This window comes from Bubalus kerabau, chromosome 22 (genome assembly GCF_029407905.1).
Source record: "Bubalus kerabau isolate K-KA32 ecotype Philippines breed swamp buffalo chromosome 22, PCC_UOA_SB_1v2, whole genome shotgun sequence".
NCBI classification, from domain to species: domain Eukaryota; kingdom Metazoa; phylum Chordata; class Mammalia; order Artiodactyla; family Bovidae; genus Bubalus; species Bubalus kerabau.
Window position 1 is genome coordinate 49344507 of NC_073645.1, and position 23449 is coordinate 49367955.

At 42.4% G+C, this 23449-nt stretch overlaps 1 long non-coding RNA gene across 1 annotated transcript in view; it reads right to left on the reverse strand.

The window, feature by feature from the left end:
- Positions 1 to 21954, reverse strand: part of LOC129636782 (uncharacterized) — a 33564-nt gene extending 11610 nt beyond the window's left edge. Inside the window, exons 1-2 of the long non-coding RNA XR_008707114.1 lie at positions 21831 to 21954; positions 4255 to 4472 (exon numbers count right to left, since the gene is read on the reverse strand). This is a non-coding gene — a long non-coding RNA (uncharacterized LOC129636782). The remainder of the gene's footprint in view (positions 1 to 4254; positions 4473 to 21830) is intronic.
- Positions 21955 to 23449: the final 1495 nt, after the last annotated feature.

A 23449-nucleotide genomic window follows, 5' to 3' on the forward strand; every position in this document is an offset into this window, starting at 1 on the left:
AAATTCAGGGAGCACATTTTTAAAATGAATCTTTATCGTAGTATTGTTGCTTTACAGCGCTGTGTTCTCTTCTGCTGCACGGCAGAGTGCATCAGCTATACAGGCACACACATCCCCTCTTTTTGAATTGCCTCCCATTTAGGTCACCACAGAGCATCTCGTGGAATTCCCTGTGCTGTGCTGTGGGTTCTCATCAGCCACCTATTTTGTACATAGTAGTGTATGTATATGTCATTTCAATCTCCCAATTCACCCCACCCTCCTTTTCCCTTCTTGGTGTCCACATATTTGTTCTTTACATCTGTGTCTCTATTTCTGCTTTGCAAATAAGTTCATCTGCACCATTTTGAGCTCAATATAAAAGGAGGTAAAGCCACAGTGCTGATGATTGCTCGTCCCAAAGCTGCGCCCACTCCCACTGGCTGCCCACCCTGCACACTGACTGTGCGTACACACACCATGCCTGTACCATACATGCACATGCTGCATATACGTACCACGTATGCACTGGGCTATATGCAGATACTGCCTACTATGCTGTGTACACATATGCGCTGTGTATAACACGCTATCAACCGCTAGAGTAGCATACTATACACTACATCTCTGGATTGACTTATATCTCAGCGATGCCCAACCTCCCTTTTTGCATCTATTTTTGCTCTTTTCTCACTATTATTCTAGTCAGCTAAAGCACAGCCCAGCCTCCAGGGGGCGCAAACTTGAAGTTTAAGGAAGTCTCTGATTCAGTGTTGGGCTTCCCTGGTGGCTCAGAGGTTAAAGCACTTGTCTGCAATGTGGGAGACCTGGGTTCGATCCCTGGGTTGGGAAGATGCCCTGGAGAAGAAAATGGCAACCCACTCCAATATTCTTGCCTAGAAAATCCCATGGACAGAGGAGCCTGGTGGGCTATACTCCACAGGGTAGCAAAGAGTCTGACACGACTAAGCGACTTCACTTTCTGATTCAGTGTTAACCTGGCTCTCTTTTCATTCCTGCCTTTCTGCATTGTCCTTAAATTCACTTCCTGGAAAACTCCCAAGCCTGTCCTTCTGCAGTGTAAACGCAGACGCCTCAGTGAGCTGTGGGTGACCTCCCCCATCACTACTGCAAATTTGCTTGGCCTTTTTTATGGTAACATTTTCCTTTCCTTTCAGAGGTGCTCTGTTCTTGCTCTATTTATATAAACTGAATTCCATTAACTCATTCCTTCCTGTTCTTTAGCATCAGTGCCGATGAAGAGGCAGGACTTTTCTGCAGCATGGGGATAAAGAGCGGTGTTTGCCTCAGCGGTGGTCCGCCTCTCTCCATCCTCATCTCTCCTGCCCTCTCCATCCATCCATCTGCCTGCCCCACCTCCCTTCTCTCACCTGTTCTCTCACCATACAGCTGCTCTGAACCGCGTGAGAGACAAACTGAAAATAACACAGTAAAAGATCTCTGAATCAACTTACAGGGCTCCCACCTTTGCACTGGTTAGTTTTCTCCAGCCCCTCTGCACAACGTGGAGCCTGAATCCCAGGGAAGATCCAGGTTTCATGGGACATGAAGCTTATACAATTTGGGGGTACTTCTTTAAGAAGAAGACTGCAGAATTATAAACACATAAATAGATATGAAACTCAATGTTTATGTAAAATGACAAAGCACAACAAATTAAACAATTTTAAGAGCCAGAAAAGTCCACAAACATTACAAAATCCAGGGGGAAAAAAGTAATACATTTTCCTGTGTATTTGGCCACATACTCTGATTATCTTTTTATCTGAAACAATTTGGCCATCACTTTCTGTAAAACAATGTTGTACGATAGAAAGATCATGCAAACCTCCACCTGTGTATTTGGCTTCATACCCTGATTATCTTTTCATCTGAAACAATTTGGCCATCACTTTCTGTAAAACAATGTTGTCCATTAGAAATATCATGCAAATCTCCAATGTGTCACATATATGGTTTTCAATTTTGTAGTAGTCATATTTAAAAGTGTAAGGCGGGGAAAAAGGAAGAGGTGGGAGTATTTTAACCCTATGTTTCATTTATGTCAATATAGCCCAAGTGTTACTGAAATGGAGCTGAACTCTGTGGCCCTTGCCTTGCCCCAACCCCACCCTGCCATGTCCCCATCCTGCCTTTTAGCCTGTGCAAAAACTTTAGCCAAAGAATAAGTTTAATCAGAAAAGTGAGAAAATGGAGAAACAAAGAAAACAGTTAAAGGAGATCAAATAATAATAGATTGGTCATTAATCATAGTCAAGGAACTTTAGTTCCTTTTCAAGGCTGTAGATAATATTCTGAGCCGTATCCTCTGAGCTGTCTTACAGATATTGAAACCCTCACCAGGTGGAGAGGTTAACTGTATCATGACCAGACTGTAGCCATGACATAAGTTGCCACAACTCTGAGAACTGGCCTCAAAGAAATGGAAACCAACTGACCCTGGAACTGAAGATTAACTGTGCTTGAAACAAGCAAGATGAAGCTGGTCAGACCACTGATCATCAGTTACAAGATGACTGTCAGAGCTGACTGTGCTGTTTCCACAGGTAGCCCCCTCCCTCTGTCTGTAAAAGCTCTTGTCACCCGATTTGTCAGTGGAGTGGTGAGGGAGTCAGCCTTTGGACAGGTGTCCACTCTTTCCTCACCCCTGATTGCTGGCATCCAAAATAAACCAAACTTTCCTTTCCACCAACTTGGACTCTTTAATGGCTTTTGAGCAGCAAGAAGCTGGACCCCACTCCTGGTTACACTGTGATATCAACCTTGTTGCTCTTCAGTAGCTAAGTCATGTCTGGCTCTTTGCAACCCCACGGACTACAGCACATCAGGCCTTCCTGTCCATCACCAACTCCCAGAGTCCACCCAAACCCATGTCCATTGAGTCAGTGATGCCATCCAACCGTCTCATCCTCTGTTGTCCCCTTCTCCTCCTGCCTTCAATCTTTCCCAGCATCAGGGTCTTTTCCAATGAGTCAGGCCATCAGGTGGCCGAAGTATTGGATCTTCAGCATCAGTCCTTCCAATGAATATTTAGGCATATTATTAATACAATATTAATGATATACTTTACATTTTTTTCCTTAGTAAGTCTTCAAAATCTGATGCATGTTTTACCCATACATCACTTGTCAATCGCACCAGCCATGTCTCAAGTGTTCTGCAGGCATGTGGCTAGTGGCTGTGGTGTGAACTGAATGGCTTTATCAAGACTAGGAAGGTAACCCAGTCTTTATCCTGCCATGAAGGAGCAATCCTTATTTTCTGCTATTGATAGTTGAGAAAGTTTCTTTTTAACCTTCCCAAGCTCTTTTTTGGTAATGTAATGAACTAACTAGAGTGAGTGTCATGTTTAGAAAAGCTTCTATCAGGTTTCTGAAATATGAGCTGCAAAGTTTCAGGGCATTTCAAGTTTCCTTCTACAGAGATTAATCTTAACTATTCTTTGAAATGATGACACCTCACTAACCAGTTTGTGGTCAGCACTCACATTGTAGTGGCTTATTGTGTTACCTTTTATGTCAGAATTTCATGTCGAATCATGAACTTGAAAAAGAACCTGTATAAACGTGCTTGGACAGGACCCTTTAGATGGAGGACGAGGGGATAAGATGGGAAAAGTGGGTGAGATTCAAGGAGGGAAAGAAGAAGCTGTCTACTGCTTGTGAGAGGTTGGGAGTAGACCCTCAGCCTCGAGGTCAAGGTGCAAGGCCTGTATGTGAACCCCTATGTTGGAGAAGCAATTCCTCAAGGTCTCTAGTGTTTCTGTACATCTTCTCAGTAGAGTGACTGATGGCTTTTTCCCAGGGCTAGCTTTCCAAGGCTGAGCACAGAAGCATTGATATTTTCGAACTGTGGTGCTAGAGAAGACAATTGAGAGTCCCTTGGACAGCATGGAGATCTAACCAGTCAATCCTAAAGGAAATCAACCCTGAATATTTACTGGAAGGACTGATGCTGAAGCTGAAGCTCCAATACTTTGGCCACCTGATGAGAAGAGCTGACTCATTAGAAAAGACCCTGATGCTGGGAAAGATTGAGGGTAGGAGGAGAAGGGGGTGACAGAAGATGAGATGGTTAGATGGCATCATTAACTCAACAGATGTGAGTTTGAGCAAATTCCAGGAGACAGTGAAGGACAGGGGAGTCTGGTGTGTTGCACTCCATGGGGTCACAAAGAGTCAGACACGATTTAGCAACTGAACCACAAGCTTTCCGAGAATGTTTGCAAGTGACCGTGAAAAACAGAGAGAGTACCTTGTGGCAAAAGGCCAATTTGTTTCCTGACAGGGTAATAAAGTCTCCCCGTGGAACTGAAGGTCTGACGTGTGCGCTATAGTCCTCATCTCTAACCTGCGGCTCTTGTGTCTTCCACCAGCATCTCATGAAGCAGTACAGGCTCACTTGTTGGCATGCAAGGAGGTTAGGATCTTAGGCTCTCTGTAATTCCTGGCACACTGGGAGCATATGAAAGGCTGTAGGGTTAAGAGCAGGGTTAAGATCATTAGAATTCAAGACCTCTAAAGCCTGGGTGTTAGTTAGCTCTAGAAAGTCTTGTAGGTCTTCACAGAACCATTCAACTTCAGCTTCAGCATTATTGGTCAGGGAATAGACTTGGATTACTGTGATACTGAATGATTTGCCTTGGAAATGAACAGAGATCATTCTGTCATTTTTTGGGATTGCATCTGAGTATTGCATTTCAGACTCTTTTGTTGACCATGATGGCTACATTTCTTCTAAGGGATTCTTGCCCACAGTAGTAGATATAATGGTCATCTGAGTTAAATTCACCCATTCCAGTCCATTTTAGCTCACTGATTCCTAAAATGCCCATGTTCACTCTTGCCATCTCCTGTCTGACCACTTCCAATTTCCCTTGATTCATGGGCCTAACATTCCAGGTTCCTATGCAACATTGCTCTTTAAAGCATTGAACTTAACTTCCATCACCAATCACATCCACAACTGGGTGTTGTTTTTGCTTTGGCTCCATCTCTTCATTCTTTCTGGAGTTATTTCTCCACTGATCTCCAGTAGCATATTGGGCACCTACTGACCTGGGGAGTTCAACTTTCAGTGTCCTATTTTTTGCCTTTTCATACTGTTCATGGGATTCTCAAGGCGAGAATACTGAATTGATTTGCCATTCCCTCCTCCAGTGGACCATGTTTTGTCAGAACTCTCCACCATGACCCATCCGTCTTGGGTGGCCCTACCTGGCATGACATAGTTTCATTGAGTTAGACAAGGCTGTGGTCCATGTGATCAGATTGGTTAGTTTCCTGTGATTGTGGTTTTCAGTCTGTCTGCCCTCTGATGGAGAAGGATAAGAGGCTTATGGAAGCTTCCTGATGGGAGAGACTGACTGAGGGGAAAACTGAGTCTTATTCTGATATGTGGGGCCATGTTCAGTAAATCTTTAATCCAATTTTCTGTTGAAGGGTGGGGCTGTGTTCCCTCCCTGTTATTTGACCTGAAGCCAAACTATGGTGGAGGCAATGAAGACAGTTGTGGATGTAACTGGTGATAGAAGCAAGGTCCGATGTATAAAGAGCAGTATTACATAGGAACCTGGAATGTTAGGTCCATGAATCAAGGGAAATTGAAAGTGGTCAAACAGGAGATGGCAAGAGTGAACATCGATATTCTAGGAATCAGCAAACTAAAATGGACTGGAATGGGTGAATTTAACTCAGATGACCATTATATCTACTTCTGTGGGCAGGAATCCCTTAGAAGAAATGGAGTAGCCATTTTGGTCAACAAAAGAGACCGAAATGCAGTACTTGAGTGTAATCTCAAAAACGACAGAAAGATCTCTGTTCATTTCCAAGGCAAACTATTCAATATCACAGTAATCCAGTCTATGCCCCAACCAGTAATGCTGAAGAAGCTGAAGTTGAATGGTTCTATGAAGACCTACAAGAACGTTTAGAACTAACACCCAAAAAAGATGTCCTTTTCATTATAGGGGACTGAAATGCAAAAGTAGGAAGTCAAGAAACACCTGGAGTAACAGGCAAATTTGGCCTTGGAATATGGAATGAAGCAGGGCAAAGACTAATTGAGTTTTGCCGAGAGAATGCACTGATCATAGCAAACACCCTCTTCCAACAACACAAGAGAAGACTCTACACATGGACATCACCAGATGGTCAACACCAAAACCAGATTGATTATATTCTTTGCAGCCAAAGATGGAGAAGCTCTATACAGTCAGCAAAAACAAGACTGGGAGCTGACTGTGGCTCAGATCATGAGCTCCTTATTGCCAAATTCAGACTTAAACTGAAGAAAGTAGGGAACACCACTAGACCATTTAGGTATGACCTAAATCAAATCCCTTAGGATTATACAGTGGAAGTGAGAAATAGATTTAATGGACTAGATCTGATAGATAGAGTGCCTGATGAACTGTGGACTGAGGTTCGTGACATTGTACAGGAGACAGGGATCAAGATCATCCCCATGGAAAAGAAACGCAAAAAGCAAAATGGCTGTCTGGGGAGGCCTTACAAATAGCTGTGGAAAGTACAGAAGCAAAAAGCAAAGGAGAAAAGGAAAGATATAAGCATCTGAATGCAGAGTTCCAAAGAATAGCAAAAAGAGCCTTCCTCAGCGATCAATGCAAAGAAATAGAGGAAAACAACAGAATGGGGGAGACTAGAGATCTCTTCAAGAACATTAGAGATACCAAGGGAATATTTCATGCAAAGATGGGCTCAATAAAGGACAGAAATGGTATGGACCTAGCAGAAGCAGAAGATATTAAGAAGAGGTGGCAAGAATACACAGAAGAACTGTACAAAACAGATCTTCATGACCAAGATAGTCACAATGGTATGATCACTCACGTAGAGCCAGACATCCTGGAATGTGAAGTCAAGTGGCCTTTAGGAAGCATCACTATGAACAAAGCTAGTGGAGGTGATGGAATTCCAGTTGAGCTATTCCAAATCCTGAAAGATGATGCTGTGAAAGTGCTGCACTCAATATGCCAGCAAATTTGGAAAACTCAGCAGTGGCCACAGGACTGGAAAAGGTCAGTTTTCATTCCAATCCCAAAGAAAGGCAATGCCAAAGAACGCTCAAACTACCGCACAATTGCACTCATCTCACACGCTACTAAAGTAATGCTCAAAATTCTCCAAGCCAGGCTTAAGCAATACGTGAACCGTGGACTTCCAGATGTTCAAGTTGGTTTTAGAAAAGGCAGAGGAACCAGAGATCAAATTGCCAACCTCCGCTGGATCATCGAAAATAGGAAGAGAGTTCCAGAAACACATCTATTTCTGCTTTATTGACTATGCCAAAGCCTTTGACTGTGTGGATCACAAGAAACTGTGGAAAATTCTGAAAGAGATGGGAATACCAGACCACTTGACCTGCCTATTGAGAAACCTGTATGCACATCAGGAAGCAACAGTTAGAACTGGACAAAGAGCAACAGACTGGTTCCAAATTGGGAAAAGAGTACATCAAGGCTGTATATTGCCACCCTGCTTGTTTAACTTCTATACAGAATACATAATGAGAGACACTGAGCTCAATGAAGCAATAGATGGAATCAAGATTGCTGGGAAAAATATCAGTAACCTCAGATATGCAGATGATACCACCGTTATGGAAGAAAGCAAAGAAAAACTAAAGAGCCTCTTGATGAAAGTGAAAGAGGAGAGTGAAAACATTGGCTTAAAACCCAACATTCAGAAAACTAAGATCATGACATCTTGTCCCATCACTTCATGGCAAATATATGGGGAAACAGTGGAAATAGTGACAGAATTTATTTTGGGGGGGGCTCCAAAATCACTGCAGAAGTGACTGTGGCCATGAAATTAAAACGCTTGCTCCTTGGAAGAAAAGCTGTGTCCAACCTAGACAGCATAGTAAAAAGCAGAGACATTACTTTGCCAACAAAGGTCTGTCTAGTCAAGGCTATGGTTTTTCTAGTAGTCATGTATGGGATGTGAGAGTTGGACTATAAAGAAAGCTGAGTGCTGAAGAATTCATGCTTTTGAACTGCGGTGTTGGAGAAGACTCTTGAGAGTCCCTTGGACTGCAAGGAGATCCAACCAGCCCATCTGAGACTCCCTTGGACTGCAAGGAGATCCAACCAGTCCATCCTAAGGGAAATCAATTCTGAATATTCATTGGAAGGACTGATGCTGAAGCTGAAGCTCCAATACTTATTGATAATCAATCTCTTTACTGACTTAAAGAAGAGTCACTTCATTTTCTATAGACTTTTAGGAGCCCTTCCATGTACTAAACTTTGTTTTTGGTATACCAGATATATTTTGGCCACCTGATATGAAGAATTGACTCATTGGAAAAGACCCTGATGCTGGGAATGATTGAAGGTTGGAGGAGAAGGGATGATAGAGGATGAGATGGCTGGATAGCATCACCGAGTCAATGGTCATGAGTTTGAGTGAACTCCGGGAGTTGGTGATGGACAGGGAGACCTGAAGTGCTGCAGTCAGTGGGGTCCCCAAGAGTCGAAAACAACAGAGCGACTGCACTGAACTGAACTGAAAGCCTGAGTATGGCTTCAACTCTATGTTTTGCAGGCTTGAAACTGGCTGTACTAACTTTACACATAAAGGTAACTGAAAACCACGTCTGTCATGAAACCCAAACAAAATGCATCCTCAATCAGATTCCTAGAGCCAACCCCCCAGATGCTTGTGACCATTCTACACCACCCAAAATGAGCAGAAATTGCAGTAGAAACACGCAGCAGTCAAAGCCGATTGGAGTTAAAATATTTCACATTGGTAAATTTCACAACTCTGTGAACACATTTTTTCCGATAGCCTTCCTTTGGGCTGAGAGGCTTCCAAGGTGGCACTAGTGTTAAAAAATCCACCGTCAATGCAGTAGACACAGATTCGATCTGGGTCAGGATGATTCCCTGGAGAAGGAAATGACGACCCACTCCAGTATTCTTGCCTGGAAATTCCGATGGGCAGAGGAGCCTGGCAGACTGCAGTTCATGGGATCACAAAGAGTTGGACATGACTGAGCATTCACACACACAGCACACATGGCTTGAATGGGTCTCTTGCACATGAGATACATTCATTTTCTTAAAGGAGATATGCATTTTTAAAATTTTATTTATTTTTTTGGCCATGCTACATGGCATGTAAGATCTTAGTTCCCTGACAAGGGGTCCAACTCATGCCCCTTGCATTGAAAGCACAGAGTCTTCACCACTGGACCTCCACGGAAGTCCTGAGATAAATTCTTAACTTGTAGATGGTGGTGTCCTCAAACCCCACCTCCCAGTGAGATGCTCCAAGCACATTCTTTCTCCACCAGCTGAGTTTTCTGTCAGGGTGTCTGTTTCCAAATCTGTTTTGGCCAGCTTATCCTTGAAGGGCTGGGGACTTTCTCAGCGCTCCTAGAGCAGGGATTTGGTGCTCCAGACAATTTTACTTAATTCTTTTTTAAAATGTAAAATGACTATGCAATAATATGCACACAGCTAAACTCACACATTTGCTGAGTTTTGACAAGTGCAGACATCTATATGACTCTGATCCCTATCAACTGAGAAATGTGATTTTTCCTGCTATATCAGTAAACAAGGCTGAAACAGTCATCGGTGATTGCAGCCACCATGGATGGTGTGCCTGTGAGCCTGAGGAAACTCAGGAAGGAAAAGAAGACCTGTCATCTATCAGCCATCAGACTGCAGCCACTCCCTATGGTGAGCCTTGAGGATATGAAAACACAGGATGCTGGCCCCAGATAGCCGAGGCACATATGAAAGGAATGATTTCAATGAGTCCAGCCTCCTGCATCTTCCCATACATAGAAAAGTACTAAATTTCCTAACTCAGGATATCCGGTTTCTTCCCCTAATAAGCATCTGTTGATGTTCTAACTACCTGCTTCTTGTTGCAAAACTTCTGTATAATCCGGCTCCCCCCTCACCTCCTCAGACCAGTTCTTTCAGGATTACTTGAGATGCTACCTCATGGGCTTGAAGTCCTAAAATTCCCACCTAATAAAACATAACTCTCAACTTTAAGGTTGTGAATCATTTTTTGAGTCCATACAAGGTAAGAAGCATTATCATAACTCCATAAATTTCCCTCCTGCCCTTCCCCAGTCAAACCATGGTGTGCTATGATGTTCAAAAATTGTTCATTAAACTTTTGATTTTGAGATCATTGTAGATTCACATGCAGTTGTAAGAAATAACATAGAAAGACCCTGTGTGCCTTTTCCACAGTTTTCTCCAAGGGAAGCATCTTTTAAAGCTGAAGCACGATTTCACAACCCAGATACTGACACTGATACAGTCAAGACACAGAGCATCTCCATCTCCACAGGGATCCTTCAAGTTGCCCCTTTATAGCCACACTTCTCTCCTCCTCACATCCTCTTAACCTCCAGCAACCATTTATCTGTTCTCCATTTTTATCTTTTTCTCAGCTCAAGAAAAGTCTGTAAATATTATCATGTAGTATGTAGGGTTTTCAGATTGGCTTTCCTCACCAGCCCCTGCCAGCCCCATCCTTTGCCATTCTCTGGAGATTAATCCAGGTTGAGTCGTTCCCTTTTTTACTGCTGAGGAGTCTTTCATGGTGTGGATGCACCCGGCTGTTTAATCGCTTGGTGGTTGGAGGACACCTGGGTGGCTCCCTGTTTTTGGTTACTGTAAGGGGAGCTGGTATCCACGTTTGTGCACAGATCTTTGTGTGAATAGTAGGCTTCATTTCTCTGTGCGTTGCTGAGTCAAGTGGTATTTGCAGGTCTATTTTTTTAAGAAACTGCCAGGCTGTCTTCCACGCTGACTGGACCATTTTGTATCCTTACCAGTGATGAATGTGTGATCCAGCTTGTGGCTTCTTTTGCTTCAGGATTGGGATGTATGAGGGAAAAAGAAATCCTGAAGAACCTTCATTCTGTTGTTCCTTGGGTCCTGAGGTCCTTAACTAGCTTGCCTTCCTCTTCCCATATTTTAGAGTTCTCTTAGGTTGATTTTGCATGTGTAATGTCAGGGGTATTAGTTGTACTTAGTTGGAAAAAGAGGGGAAAGTACGTCTACTTCATCCTTCCAGAAGCAAAAGGAAGTCTACACTTGATTCCTTTTAAATACAACTTACTGACATACAGTTTACATGCAGAAAAATCCACACATTTCCAATGAGCAGCTAATTAATGTTTTATACTTGTAGGCACCCACGGTGACCACCACCCCACTCAAGATACCGAACGTTTCCAATTCATCATCTTTCAGATAACCACTAGTCTGACTTTTACTACCACAGATTAGTTTGCCAATTTTTGAAATTCCTATTAAAAAGTCATATGTTTCATTTTATTCTTTGCTTCTTTTATTTTGCAGCATCATATTTTTGAGATTCACCCGTATTATTTTGAAAACTCTTGCTTTTTACTGAATAGCAGTTAATACACCACAGTTAATTTATCCTTTTTAAAAGTGGGTCTTAAAGGGCAATTTGATGCCAACAAGCTGAGGGACTGGAGATAATATTTGGGCTGGTAAGACCACGGATGCATAGGTTATAAAGGTAAAGATTGAAAAGAACAATCAGAGCAGTTTCATATATTTTGTTAACAGGTTAATATGAAATGTATCATTTACCTTCCTCAAATACAGTAATTTTAGGAAAAGCCTTTTAGGTGCCCATGGATATCCATACCTTTTGAAATTCTGATTAACTGAGAGCTAGAAGTCTGTGTGAAATCTGCCTTATTCATGCTCTCAGAAGCGACCACAGGATCACTACCATTTTACCAGAAATATGCCTGCTATAAAATGATAAATAAGGAAAATGTGATGCAGCAACTGGCCTGAAAAGACTCTTCATTTGCTTTAAAAAATTGGAGAAGCCACTTCATGTTGCTTTGCTTGTAAAACAAAGCACCATCGAAAGCAATAATGAAATGTTAACTCAATTACAGAGGCGAATTTTGTTTGCAGAGATTTCCATCTATAACAGGCAATGACAAATATTGCTGCTAAAGACAGGGAAGGGATAACATGCCAGTGGTCTCAGGCTGCAAAGATCATCTCTGAGCCACCAAAGTTGTGACTGGTTCAGAAAAGCATTCACTGGGGGCTTGCTACATGCACAAAGCACTCAGCACATACCAAGGAGGATGTAAAGATCCTGCCCAGAAAGAGCCTGCAAATTCATAGGGAGAAAAGACAGATATGTGGAAAATAAAATAATTGTGCACGATTTCTTACTAACCCCACTATATTAGTTCATAAGGGCTTCCCTGGTGGTTCAGCTGTAAAGAATCCGCCTGCCAATGCAGGAGACGCAGAATCAATCCTTGAGTCGGGAAGATCCCCTGGAGAAGGGAATGGCAACCCACTCCAGTATTCTTGCCTGGGAAATCCCATGGACAGAGGAGCCTGGCCAGCTAGAGTTCATGGTATTGTAAAGGAGTTGGACACGACTTGGTGACTAAAACAACAAATTATTTCATAAATCCTTCACAGAAGATCTCACCCAGCAATCCTGGAGGTAATGATATAGGGGAGATAGTCCTTTTGTTCTGAAGTGAGTGGGACTCAGACACTGGTAGCTTTTGCCCAGGGTTTTATCCCAGACAGGAGCTAGGATGCCCTCCCTCAGGGTGCCTTGTGCTGAACTGCACTTGTGAGGAGTGGGAAAGTGCCCAAAATGACCTCCCCCAGAATGGCTAGGAATTGGGCGAGGGGACAGAAAACGATGTACACGTCAGAGAGGAAGCTGAATCTTCAACAGTGGATGCAGCAGGTCCGCCTCCCCCCAAAGAGGAAGTTGTATGAGCCAAGCCTTTGTTGCTCACCAGAAAAGTCAGGTTTAGGGATAAGTGTTCGGGAGATAAAGTCGTGTTTGGATGTCCTGACTTCCAGGACCAGGGGATGAAAGAGGAGACACTAAATTGTAAAGGAGAGCTGGGATTAGAATTGAAGAGGACCAAAAATCAGAGAATTGATGGTGGCTGGGACCAGAGACCAGGGACCAGGGTAGTGAGTGAAGTCGCTCAAGTCGTGTCCAACTCTTTGAGACCCCATGGACCTACCAGGAGCCTACCAGGCTCCTTCATCCATGGGATTTTCCAGGCAAGAGTACTGGAGTAGGTTGCCATTTCCTTCTCCAAGGGACCAGGGTAAGAGCCGTGGAGATAGTAAGATGTGGGGTTCTGATGATGTGTGTGTCTATTTTTTCCCCATGTACTTCTTCTTGTCTTTGTTTGTTGTTTAGTTAGCTTTCAATCTTTTTATTGAAAGGCAGGCATGAGGTACTGGGTGAAAGGAGGTGAGGGAAAAGGTCTTCAGTGAGGGATTTGTAAAATTAGTATTATTTCTTCCTGAAATCATCAATGATGTTATTTGGAGTTTTCTCCCTGGAAGATGTTTTAATCTACAAATTTAATCTCTTTTTTAAGTGAACTTTGGTGGTTTTATGTCTTTTAATGTGTTTGTCCATTTTATCCAAGTTATTGAATGTATTGGCATAAAGTTGTTCATAATATTCCTTTATTTTTAAAACCTATAAAATCTGTTTTTGTTGTTGAGTATTTCAGTCGTGATATAGATCATTATTGCCTGCTGTCTTTTTTTCTCTCAGCCTGGCTAGAAGCTTTTTGACCTTTTTTATTTTCTTGAATAAACAGCTTTAGGTTTCATTGATTTTTCTCCTCTGACTTCCTATTTTGCATTTCACTGTTTTCCACTCTGATCTTTATTATCTATTTTCTTCTGCTTACTTTGGGTTTGAGTGGCTCTCTACTTTTTAAATTTTCTTCAGGAGGAACCCGAGCTCATAAATTGTGATTTTTAGTGCTATAAATTTCCCTCAAGTATTACATTAATTGCATCATGCAAATTCTGGCATATTGTTCTTCAGATATATTAACATATTTTAAAAATGCTGTGTTTTTGCTTGAAACTACTGTTTTAAAATACTTCCTGTTTTCCTTTTGATTTCTTCTTTAACCCACTGATTATTTAAAAATAAATTATTAACTTCCAAATAATTGGGAATTACCTGTTATCTCTCTATTATAGATTTCTAATTTAATACTACTGTGACTAAATAATATACTTTGCATAAATCAAATCCTTTTAAATGTGTTAGGATATATTTTAAAGCTCAGAATTTGGTTAATTTGGGTAAACAATCTGTGTGCACTTGAAAAAAATGTGTATTCTGCTATGTTTGATGGAGTGCCCTAAAATTGTTGATTATGGCAATGTGATTGATCAGACTGTGATGAGGTTCTATTCAACTCTATGCTGCATATGAGATGTGCACTTGAAACAAAAAGAAATAGGTTAAAACTAACAAGACAGTAAAAGACATGATTACACTGATCAAAAGAAAGCTGAATTGGCTATATTAATATCAAAGTGAATTTCAGATTTCCTTACTCCATTTTTTGTCTACTTGTTCTGGCAGTTATTGGAACAGAGGAGTGGAATCTCTGACAGCTTTGAATTTGTCTATTTCTCTTTTCAATTATATTAGGCTTTTGCTTCACATATTTGGAAACTTTCTTAATAAGTACATAACTGTTTAGGATTGTTGTGTGTTCTAGATGAATTGACCTATATATCATGATGAAATGACTTCATCTCTGGTAATATCCTTTGCCCTAGAATCTACTTCATTTGAAGGCTTGCAAAATTTAGGCTATTATTTTTTTTTAATATTTTTTTCTGTCTTTCCCCCTTCTGTTCATCTTTGCAGACTTCAGTTACACATGCAGTAGGCCACTGGAATTTTCCTTACAGCTCACGAATTCTCTACTGTTTTCAGTCTTTCTCTCTCTGTATTTTATTATGGGCAGTTGTGGTTCCTATGTCTTCAACCACTCTTTTCTTCTGCAATGTCTAATCTGCCATGAATACTATCCAGGGTCTCACAGGCCAGGTGTTTGTCTGTTCATGCCAGGCGCTTGGTACAGAGCTCTTGGGTATCTTTTTAAATAAGTGGAAGAAGCAGGCCCATGGACTGTCGAGCGCCTAAAAGCTATGTTTAGAGCAAAGGACTCTTGACACAGGCTTTTCTGATTTAAGAGTTTATGACCTGGAAGCAAGGAGATAGAAGGATGGGAAGCCATTCATCAGCTCTTCCCTGTAACAATTTCCTCCAACTCTAGTTTTCTGGCAATTGTTACATTTTTACAGCATGAGGGGAGCGTGAGTACAGGATAGTTGTAATTACGCCCATAATGCATAACCGCTACCAGAATGATCTGATGTAAATAGATTATGTTTATAATTATAGTGAACTGTAATTTTAAATAAAATGAAAATTGGGGGTCTACAAACACATCTCAAAACATCTAATTACCAGAGAGCAGTTTTGAATGTAAATGCCCTAACCTATTATTAAACATGAGCACATTTTTGAAGTGTGACTACGAGTCAGTCACAGTTGCTCTGACATGACGATGAGAGACCATCAAAAGCATGTGAGCAATGTTGAAGGTTTAGAAATAAGGCTGAGATGTGAGGCCAATGACAAGACGAGCAGGTCTCAGAACTGTCGAGGTCGCCAAAAACAAGGGCCATCTGAGAAACTGCCACAGCGAAGAGGAAACTAAGGGAACCTGATGACTAAATGAAACGCTGAATGGAATCCTGGAACAGAAAAGACATTCGATTTAAAAAAAAAACAAAAACAAAGGCTAGCTGAGTAAAACATGGACTAATTAAAAATACATCAATATTAGTTTGTGAGTGGTAACAAACAAATCGTGATAATGTGAGATGCAATAAAAGGGGAAATTGGTATGATGTACCTGGTAACTGTCAGTCCCATCTCCCCAGTTTTTCTCTAAACCTAAAATTGTTCTAAAAAATAAATCTGCTTAAAAGTAGAGAGATAATGGGAAAGGAGTTGAGGTGGCCTAGAATTCCTGTGGAGCGGCACTGAAGTGGTCTTGCTTAGCTAGTTACAGTATGTAGTTCTTCATAGCTGAGTTCCGTTTTCCTGGAGCACCGCAGTCATACGAGCATGCTAAGTCTTTTCAGTCGTGTCCGACTCTTTGCGACCCCATGGACTGTAGCCCACCAGGCTCCTCTGTCCATGGGATTCTCCAGAAAAGAATAGTAGAGTGGGTTGCCATACCCTCCTCCAGGGGATCTTCCTGACCCAGGGGTTGAACCCATGTCTCTTATGTCTCCTGCATTGGCAGGTGGGTTCTTTACCACCAGCACCACCTGGGAAATTGCAGCTATGCAGGTATTAATATCTGTGCTGAATCACTCATTTTATCTTGCTTGGTACTCCAGGCACCTGTGCACATGTATGTTTAGGCACACCTGCAAACATAAAACAAAAACACACGTGGCTTCAGTGCAGAATTTTTGAGCTTACTTTTGCTTTGTTGAGCCAATGCTCTTAAAGCTTTCATGTTTTGTGCACAATACCTCCTGGTTCAATGTAAAGCCATTCATAGGGACAAGTGGGAATGAGGAAGAGGCCAGAATGCACCAGGGAAAAGATGAGCCTTGAGATTTTCCCGGCCGTCTTCAAATCCATCATGTCACATTTATGACAATTTATTGTCGTGCTGAAATGTTTGATTTGTTTAGAAACAGTAAATTGTAAAAAGGACAGTGGGGCTGGTGATGAAGTTGAAAGAACAGTGCCATCTTATTCTCACCTGATTTGAATATTTTTTAAATGTAAACCAAATGACACTGACTTTTGATCTGAATATTCACAAGCTGCTCACCAGTGTTGTTTGGGAGGCCCATTCCATGTATCAGGCTGGACAGACAGAGCATGTTTTGCACTGCAAGATGCTGTGAGTGTTATCACTCAGCACTTACTGGAGGATGTGGCATCAGCAGAGTCATTGGGATGCTGCTCTGAGCTATAACACTCATCATGGATGCTGAGCAGAAATAGGACTTAGACGATTTCAGCATAAAGCTTAGGAACAGTAGTCGTAATAATAACAATAGTCACCTCCCTTTCCTGAGCTGCTGGAGGTGACAGGCCCCACACTGTAAGCTCTCTGCCTTAATCTTCCCACAGCCCTGGAGGCCAGCAAGTCTTGTCCCTGCACTCCTTGGACGGATGCCAAAGCTGATGTTCAAGAGGTTTTAGTGTCTTCACCAGCCCCGCAGCTTGCAGACGGCAAAGCTGGGACTGCTCATTAGTGTTGCTGGCAGCACTGGGTTCCAAGACCCAGGTGTTGCCAACTGGTCTACCCAGGGGCCTTTCTTTTCTATTCACAAGCTTTGTCATGAGAACTTACACATTTTCAGAAAAGTTAAAAGAGCAGTACAGTGAACATGCATGCATTCTTCTTCTAGGCTTGATACTTGTGAGTGTTTTGCTTCTTTCTCTCTCTGTGTGTAGGTGTGTGTGACCTTTTTGGCTGGACAATTTGAGAATAAACTGCAAACACCATGAAAGTCACTCTCAGATTCCTCGACATGCACCTCCTGAGAATGAGGACATCAAGGGAAGGATATCCTGGACTACCTTCTTCCAAAAAGAAAATTGAAGTTCAGATGAGCCCTCTCTTTTGGAATCCCTCTCTTTTGGAAAGCTTTTCATCCTCCTGAGCTAGTGCATGATTCTCCCAAAGTCTGACCTCAGGAGTCACATCTCCTTACCACCACAGCTAGCTGCATGTTCCTGACCACTCAACACCAACAGCTCGATGCTGCTGAGCCTTGAACTGCCCATTCCATGCATTGACATCTATTCCACTCACTTTCTAAGGCCCAGTGAATGCTTCCCCCAGCGTCATGGTCTGTGAAGCAGTAGGCACCTCTCTACTCAACAACCCTCCAAGTATTCTGTGTTCCTTATTTATTTTTTATTCAAGTATAGTTGATTTGGAGTTCCCTGGTGACCCAGTGGTTAAGACTTCCAATGCAAGGAACGCAAGTGTAATACCTGGTCGGGGAACAAAGGTCCCACATGCTGGGGAGCGACTAAGTTTGTCTGCTGCAGGGAAGACCCCACATGCCACAGTGAAGGCCTGGCACAGCCAAAAATTAAATAAATCAACAAATATTCAAGCATAGTTGATTCATAATACTCTATTTGTCTCAGGTGTACAACACCACAGTGATACAATATTTTTATAGAATATACTCCACTTAAACTTACCATAAGCAATGGCTATACTCTCTGTATTGTACAATATATCCAGGTTCTGCTTTGCTTTCTAAGGACTGTTGCTCTGTCTGACCCTCTCATTGGGACGCAAGCTCCCCCAGGGCAGAGGGTGAACAATTCATCACTAAATCCCCTCCCTCCTTGCATGAGACACAAAGGCTTAAGCCATAGCAGGTGCTTAATAAACACATTGCATTGTATGGATCAACTTGCTGAAGGTAAATGGGACATCATGATCACTCCAGAGTTCAGAGACTGGAAATCTTCTCCTTTCTTATTACAAGAAAAAAATATTTTTAATATTTCATAGTTGCAAACACATACATAAAAACCCCACAGCACTAGAGTGGACTCAGTATCTCAGACGGTAGCACTTCAAGACAGAAGTACCTTCATTTCCTTCAAATGCCATCATAGCAAAACGAGCTGGCCGTGTTATTAAGTCAACTAGGGCTTTTTGTATCAGCAGATAGTTTGAATCTGCTTATACTGGGGATTTTAAACCATGCAGGGAAGAATGAAATACTACTAAAAAGAAAATCAAGATTGACCAACCTATAGAAAGGGAAACATTTCTCTCTACAAAAGTGCCTAAAACACTCAAAGAATGCCATGAAAAAAGGTTGCTAACAGCAGATAGTTCAACAGTTAACGTTATTATACCCAACTGCCAAAGTGGAAGGAAAAGGCAGTAAATGAAGCAGTTGAAATGAACAGAGCCTGTTTAGAAGGCAAAAAAAAAAAATTATATATATATATATATATATATATAGTATTTCTGAATGCAACAGCTGCACGTAAGTGTGACAAGATCCTGGCTCAAATTACAGCTTTGCATTCTGCCCCCCTTCGCAGGGTCTAATCTGCTCTCCTAAGACCTGGCGAGGCTGGCAGCGAATGCATCAAGGGCGTCTTTCCCAGCGTGGTGATATGACAGCTGTTTGATGAACAGCTGCCTTGTGTGAATTTCGGGTCTGCGTGCATGCAAACACAGGCTCTTGGCTAACTCGGAGAAATGAACGCCAGCCTGCTGGCGTTCCCTGGCAAAACCCTGTGAGATGACCCCATTCAGTACATGGGCAGCTGTGGGGTTTTTTTTTTTTAAAGATATAAACAATCTGTTCCTTTTTGAACAGGGCTTAGTAAGGGAGTCCACAACATCTGCAGCCTGAAAGAAGGATTGTCTTTGAGTTGCAATGTGTCCTTAGCATTCATCTTCTGATTGGGTGAAACTGCCCTGGGGCAGAGACCCTGGAGCCCCCATCCTGCCTAGCAAGTGAACAGGACATTTACAAGATCTAGCAATGAATGAATTCCAAGCCTATGATATCATTCTTCCCCCAGAGAAAAGATAAAAACTCATCTATCAAGCAAGCTGTGGCCAGGCTGTCTGTCCCCTCTCCTCTTTTGACAGTTTTCCTCTTTTGGGGGCTTTGAGGGGACATGTGATAGTAGATTAACATTGCTAAGATGCAGAGTGTTGCAAAAGAAAGAACCATGGGGTGAGCCATGGGGTGTCTGCCAGCACACCTCCCTGGGAAGCCAAGTTCCCCACCTCTTTATAATCCCATTTAATCCCTTTGATTTGAGAGAGCCTGGACTCACCTTCTTGGTCCCAAGAGTGAGCACATGAACCAAGCTGGCAAACCAAAACCCTTTGAGCCACAGTGATTGGTTGGGAGGTGGGCACGAGACTCAACCAGGCCAGTCAGAGTCCTCCTGGAGGAAGGCTGAAGTGGGTGGTAGGCCTGGCCAGAAGCCATCTGCCCTGTGAGCAGAGAGACCACTGGGAATGAGCCCAGCAGGACAGGACACAGCAAATAGAAAAAGACAAAACCTCCAGGACATTGTTGACATAACACCTAAAGCTGGTTTAGCCCTTGGATTTTCCAATCACGTGACCCGAACAATTCTCTTTTAGCTTTAGTCTGATCGAATTGGACCTCCATCACTTGCCTCTGAAATCACTTTGTTTATTATTTGCTTCCTGTTTGGTTTTGTTTTTACCCCCTCCTAGAGCAGGAGCTCCTGAAATCAGGAGCTTTGTATGTTCTCCTCACTGTCTCTCTGAGGTCCCAGAATACCTCTTACAGCCAAAGCAGGTGCTTACCACACTTGGTGGGAAAAACTAACCATAAAGGATGGCTGGGAGGAGCTGGATATGTCAGGTTTACATGAGGACTTTGGACCTAAGGTGTGAGTTGAGGTTGCTGCAAAGGCAAATCACCCTCACCACTACTGCCCGCATCGATTGAAAAAAAAAAAGCCACTTGCTGCATCAGTAAACAGAGATGCCTCAGCCATCAAGCCAACACAGCCGCCCCAGCAGAGAGCCCTGAGGGGACTCAGGACAGAAACAAGATGCCCACCGTCTAGCCGTCAGCCCCCCACAGCCACCCCAGAGGGTGCACCTGGGGAGACTCAGGGTGAGAAAGCCTAGGATGTCGGCCCCAGAGAGCTGAGGTGCAGATCAAAGGAAGAGGATGGTTTCAGTAAGCCTGGACCCTCGCATCTTCCCATACACCCCAAAGTGCTAAATTCCTCAACTTGAGACACCTGGTTTTCTTTAACCCTGATCTTTTGATGCTCTGACTACTTGGTCTTGTTGCAAAAATTCTATATATCCTGGCCCCTCATCTTGCCTCCTTGGAACAGTCTCTCAGAGCTAGGAGGCTTCCTCCTGGGCTTAAGTCCTCAGCAAGTCCACCAAATTAAACAAAACTCCTAACGTTTAGGCCATGCATTTCTTTTCAGTCCATAGCTTCTATTAAGCCCAGACTCTGCTCTCAAGGAGCCCCTGATGAGTGAGCACATTAAAAAGCATTGCAGACAGAATTAGCATCAGGGGAATGGAATCTCTTGGCAGTGGAGGAGAGGGGATTGTAGAAGACCCTGAAGGAAGGCAGGCATAGCAGTCCACACTTAAGACCCAGGGCAGGGATGTGGAGGGGAAGTGAATGGAAGTGCTTTAAACCAATGAGACAACCCTACCCCTACCATGCCAAGGGGTGCAGATGACTTGGAGATGTTGGAAAGGAATCCAGGATTACAAACCAAATGGATACTTTTGAAGAGAAGTCAACATTCTGATGAAAGTAATAAAGATTTAAACACAATTTAATCTTCAAGCTCTTGATTTGCATAAAATAATCATGATAAGCTCTCCAAAATATTGCTTTCTGCTTTTCTTTACTCTTCATAATGTACAATTTCATCTGTAAGGGAAAAACAGTCAAATCGATGTTTTCTGCAGGTGAAGACATTGACATGTATCTAGCAAAGACATCGGCACCCTGGAAGAGCTGGAAGGAAGTCCAGTGAGGTCTGCCAGGCTCCAAGGGGACACTGGAATTGGAACCAAATTCTTGTCTTTTAAGAAACTGGGAAGAACACAGTCTAAAAGTGAGTTGTGAGAAAACCTCATTAATTCAAATATTTCTAGTCTCCATTTGTGACCACTTGAATTTTACCTTTGTAATGAAGAATTTGCAAAGCAAATTAAGAATGTAAATAAGATTAGAGAGGGAATGCTTAAACTACTCAAGAGAACAAAGTGTTTTCATGAATTCATTTGCATAAAAAATTGATAGACTAATTAAAATAGCTTCTAATTAACAAATTCACCTATTGCACACTAGCTTGATAAAATAAATTTACTTGAAAAAAAATAAAATTTACTTTTTTCAAAGGTTTACTTACTATTTATTGGCTGTGATGGGTCTTTGACGCTGCAGATGAGCTCCTCTCGAGCTGTGGCAAGCGGGGCCACGTCCAGCTGTAGTGCATGGCAACCTCTCTCATTGTGGAACTGAAGCTCTAAGAGCTTGGGCTTCTGTAATTGTAGCTCTCAGGCTCTAGAGCTCAGTCTCAGTGGTCGTGGTGCACAAGCTTAGTTGCTCCGAGACATGGGATCTTCTTGAACTAGGGATCTAACCAGTGTTCCCTGGACCATATCAAGGCCATGGACCTTAACCACTGGACCACCAGGGAGCCCTAAATTTTATTTATTTAAAATAGTGATTCTGCCTTTTCCTGAATGTCACACAGTTGACATCATAGACTATGTAGCCTTTTCGGACTGACTTCTTTCACTAAGCAAGATACACTTAGGATTCATCCTTGCCTATTTATGGTGTATCAACTCATTTCTCTTTATTGCTCTGTGCTATTTTTAAAGCTCAAGTATTTATTAGTTTCTCTGGACAGATACACGTGCATGTTCTGGAAAATGATAAATAATATCTTCTTATCTTAAAATATGGTACTGCCATCCATCTAATTGTTCAGACCAGAAAACTGAGAGCCATTCTAGCATCTTCTTCATCCTTCCTCACATTCAATTCATCACCTGTTCCTGTGGATTCCATCCCTAACACATATCTCGAATGCATTGATTTTTTTCTTTCTCCATTTCTACTCCTATAACCCCATCTAATTAATCATTACACTTCAGTGAGACTACTTTAGTAGATTTCTAATCATTCTGCCTGCTTCCTTTGCAATCAATTCTCCAGGGAGTAGCAAGAGACAGGACTGGATGATTTTCAACCCTCCTGAAGATCCTCCCACCTTCCTAATTGCTTGAAATCCTAACAACTTAGTCCTTTCAAGACGAAGAGCCTGTCCACTCTCAAAGCTTGGTTGTCGCTGCCCTTCCTCTCAGTCACTGGGATCTTCTAGTGAACCGCAAGCTCCCTTCACCCTGGAGCCCTTTCACATGCCGTTCCCCTGGGAGGCATGCCGTCTCCCCAGCTGTCTACAGGGCTGACTGCTGCTCATCCTTCAAGTTTGCTTTTTGAAGTCACCTCCACAGAGAGGTCTCCTTGTTCTCCAGGTCTAAAAATGCCTCCCTCTAGTTGGTTGTACCCTTAGCCTGTGCCACAAGTCTTAATTATGCACATCTGTCTTTATATCTGTTTTACATCCTATAAGAGCATTAGGTAAGGTCATGTGAGTTTCGTTTATCACTGGACTCCAGCATCTAGAACTGTGCCTGGCACCTTACAGGTGCTCGGAAAAAAATGTATTGAATTCGTGGATGAATGAGCTGTGATGATAAGATGAAAAGTTCAGGCCAACACAACTTTAAGGTCTCACTCTTAGTGACCTTAGGAAAACTTTGTAACATTTCTGATTCACAGTTTCTTAATCCATTGAGTAAATTTAATACTCTTTCCTGAAAGGTGTAAGGTGAGGCTGGAAATAATAAATATAATAAAGATAGCCCAACATGTGGCTACATCACAGAAATTCCAGAGATGCTAGCTAAAAACATATTTTTAACAGCATAATCTGATGATCTGGACCATAAGTTTTGT